The sequence below is a fragment of the Onychomys torridus genome, chromosome 7 (genome assembly GCF_903995425.1).
Source record: "Onychomys torridus chromosome 7, mOncTor1.1, whole genome shotgun sequence".
Taxonomy (NCBI): domain Eukaryota; kingdom Metazoa; phylum Chordata; class Mammalia; order Rodentia; family Cricetidae; genus Onychomys; species Onychomys torridus.
Genome location: NC_050449.1, coordinates 56499861 through 56503545, shown reverse-complemented (window position 1 = coordinate 56503545; position 3685 = coordinate 56499861). Strand labels below are relative to the sequence as shown.

Below are 3685 nucleotides of genomic sequence, written 5' to 3'. Positions count from 1 at the left end.
ACCAGCCCGGGAGGCTGTCCTCTGACTTCTACACATGTTCCACAGCATGCAGGAACTGACAGAGCACACACAACTTAAAGATGTATGCACACATATGCACACACACATAGGATGAGAGAGAGAAAGACATACACTTATGCATGTGTGTATATGTTTATGTACACATATATACCTCAGAGTTTCACAGTTTATAACCATTTTATTATAAATGAAAGCAGACTGGAACATCGGTGAGATGGGTGTGCTGGGTGATTTTCACTTAAAGAACTGAATCCTAAACCGGGTGTTGATGGCACACAAATTTAATCCCAGCACTTGGGAGGCAGAGGCAGGGTGTGGGAGTCTCTGAGTTCGAGGCCAGCAGATCTTCCGAGTGAGTTCCTGGACAGCCAGGGCTACCCAGAGAAACTCTGTCTCCAAAAACAAACAAAACAACAACAACAACCAAATTAAATCTTGGTTGACTATCTGATGCTGCAGGATGTGGATCTACATTGATTTTTTTTTTTCTGGAGTTGATCAATATTTGATTTTGTAGGAGTCAGTGTCGAGCACACAGCTTCACTTAACTGCATCATACAAAAAAAAAAAAAAATGGGCATTTCAGAAACTGTTGGCAATGCTACCTTAATCCCATGCCAAGATTCATGGAACAATTTCTTACAAATTTAAATCAGAACCCAGGCAGCAATTAAAAGAAATTGTATTATGGGTATACTTGTGTCTGTGTGCAACTGTGTGTGAAGGACAGGGAACAACTTGTGGGACTCACTTCTCTTTTTCCATGTGGGTCCTGAGCACTGAAATTAGGTCGTCAAGTGCGGCGGCCTGTATCTTTACCCACTGAGCCATCATAAAAGCAAATATTCTAGCCCAATACAACTTAAAGATCTTCTAATTGGATACCTACATGCTAAAAACGGTGGTAGGTTTTGTTTTCCAAAAATTAAATCCGAGCAGTGAATGTCGATGTCATATGGCACATAGTACCTTCACTAGAAGGCACAGGGGTTGTGTGTTCAGCACTGTCCGGGACCAAGGTTACAGTGCAGTTGTGTGATACCACATGGTGAGTGACGCCCTAAATACCTTGGACTCATTATGCATTCGACGTTGAGTTAATGTTTGGTAACTGTGCTTTCAACGATATGTTACTGCCGTCCATGTTTTGTGCCTCCCGCCTGCCGCCCCCCCTAAATTATACCGCTTCATCCAGGCTCACGCCCCGCAGTTTCAAAGATGGGTCCCCAAGACAAAGTGCAACCTCTGCAGGCTGGCTGCTGACGCCAGCCCATGAGTAGTCCCAACCCCTCACAGACTTGGGATCGATGAGCACGTGGCCCCTGCACACCCTAGACTGCCAGGTCCATTCCTCCCCTTCTGTCGTTTCCCATGTATCCCAAAGAGGAAGAAGTTCCTCGCTTCACTGCATCCCCAATCCTCCCAATCCAATTTGACTGGTCCACATTTATCACAAACCCTGACAAGCTCGTGAAAGGTGGGGGGGGGGTCTCTGCTGAGCTATCTTGATCCATTAGTTACGGGATCATGAGGGGTGTCCCAGAAGAGAGGGTAAAGAGGCAACACGGATGCTCATGTCACTGGTGCTGGCTTTCCCATTTTGTGATCAATCTGCCCCCCACCCTGGGACCCCAGATTTGGAATCTGTGCTCTAGCAATAAGCATTTCTTCTGGACCCTTTGAGTGTCCTTCGGCCTCTTGACTTTGATCTTGTGCCTGGACCCCGGACTTGGTTTAGATGTCCGGCATTGGCAGCCCAGGTCCCTTCTCTGAGACTCTGGTCATCCTGCTCTCAGTGTTCAAAGGTCAAGTCAGAAGGCCCTCCTCTGTGCTCCGCCTTCTTCCACCATGTAGCTTCTGCTTTGTAGCTGTTTGTTTTCGTGACTGGGCCCCTCCCAGGGCTGTGAGCAATTTAAAGAGAGTGGGTGTCAGACATATTTCATAAATGAATGCATAATAAATTATGATCTGTCTGATTGAGGAAGCATAATCACTTGTGATACTATTACGAGTGACAGAGAGACTTATTTTTGTCATCCCTAACTTCCATGCCAAATGTCCCCAGAGGGAGAAAGAAGGCCTCTGTGTGACTTGCCCCACCTTGAACCAAGGAGCATTTCAGATCTCCATTGATTTCTCTCTGTGTATGTGTGTGTGGTGTGTGTGTGTGGTGTGTGTGTGTGGTGTGTGTGTGTATGTGCACATGCATGCATGTGTGCACAGGTGCATGTAGAATTTGACATCAGGTGTCTTCCTCAATTGCTCTCTCCCTTAATTTTTTTCAAATGTTTATTCTTATAGGGGAGAACATGAGCATAGTGCCCCCCCCCCCACTTCCACACATTATGCAGGTGAGTTTTCTGCATTTGGGAAAATCATAGGTGTCAGAATGTCCCAAGGATAATGGATAAGCCTCACCCTGGGAAACAACCTCTGTGGTCATGATATCTTCCCTGCCAGCTAAGTATCCAAACTTGTTTTTTGAGTCAGGTTCTCTCTCTCTCTCTCTCTCTCTCTCTCTCTCTCTCTCTCTCTCTCTCTCTCTCCTCTTTTAAGATGTGTTTATTATTTTGGTTCATGTATATAACTTTTGTCTGCCTGTGTGCATGTGTACCGTGTGTGTGTGTGTGTGTGTGTGTGTGCGCGCGCGCGCCTGCAGCTGGCAGAAGAGGATGTCAGAGCCCCTGGAACTGGAGTAACAGATAGTTATGAGGCATCACATGGGTGCTGGAAACCAAATTGGGTCCTCTGCAAAAGTGCTTTTAAACACTGGAACCATTGCTCCAGCAGCTTGCAACAGTGTCTTTGAACTGTGAGCTCACTGACCAGGCTAGTGAGTTCCAGGATCATCCTGTCTCGATCACTCCAATGCTGGGGTTATAGATACATGCTGGCCACACTCAGGTTTTTGTTGTTGTTGTTGTTTGTTTGTTTGTTTTGTTTTGTTTAAACAGAATCTCACCTTGTATCCCTCAGTGTTCTGAATTGGCTATGTACATGAGGCTGGCCTCCAACTCACAGTGCTCCCCTGCCTTAGCCTCCTGCATCCTGCAATTAAAGGCATATGCCTCCATGTGTTCCATACTTTGCTTTTACCTTTTGTGTGGGTGCTATGTATCCCCATGCTTTCACAACAGGCACCTCACCAACTGAAGCGTCTCCCCAAGCACCTCCACTGGTTTCTCTGCAACTTGCCCACCTTAGCACAGCCTGGACCCAGATGAGTCTGGCCTTTGGTTATGCATTTCAAACTTCCTCTTAAAGTGGTCATGGCCCCTCAGTATTGTATCATGTTTCCACCATTGCGTTCCTTCTTTTATGACTGCTGTAGGTTGTGAGTTAGGACCGTAAAGTAAAGAAGAGAAAAATCACTTCCAGCCATTTGCAGCTCTGAGAAGCTGGAACGGGACTGTCAGAGGCTGGCTGGGTACCACAGGGAGGAGGAAATGTTCCTCTAAGGTGCCAGTCTTACCAGCTTCTTGCCAAAATTTTAGGAAAATGATGTTCTACTCCCTGGGAGCTATGTGTCTATAGGTGGGAAGTCTTTCAACAAGTATTTTCACTATAAATACCTGGTGTGTATTTTCACTGGATTAAGTTTTCAATTTGAACTTCCTATTGTGAAATCCTGACATAGGGTTATTAATCACTCTGTGTCATTAAG

The 3685-nt window shown here is 45.9% G+C and overlaps 1 non-coding gene across 1 annotated transcript; it reads right to left on the bottom strand.

Moving 5' to 3' along the window:
• Nucleotides 1-2319: 2319 nt before the first annotated feature.
• On the bottom strand, nt 2320-2489 carry LOC118588165. Its single transcript, XR_004945559.1, has one exon. It is a non-coding gene; the product is annotated as a U1 spliceosomal RNA (small nuclear RNA).
• Between the last annotated feature and the right edge of the window lie 1196 nt (nt 2490-3685).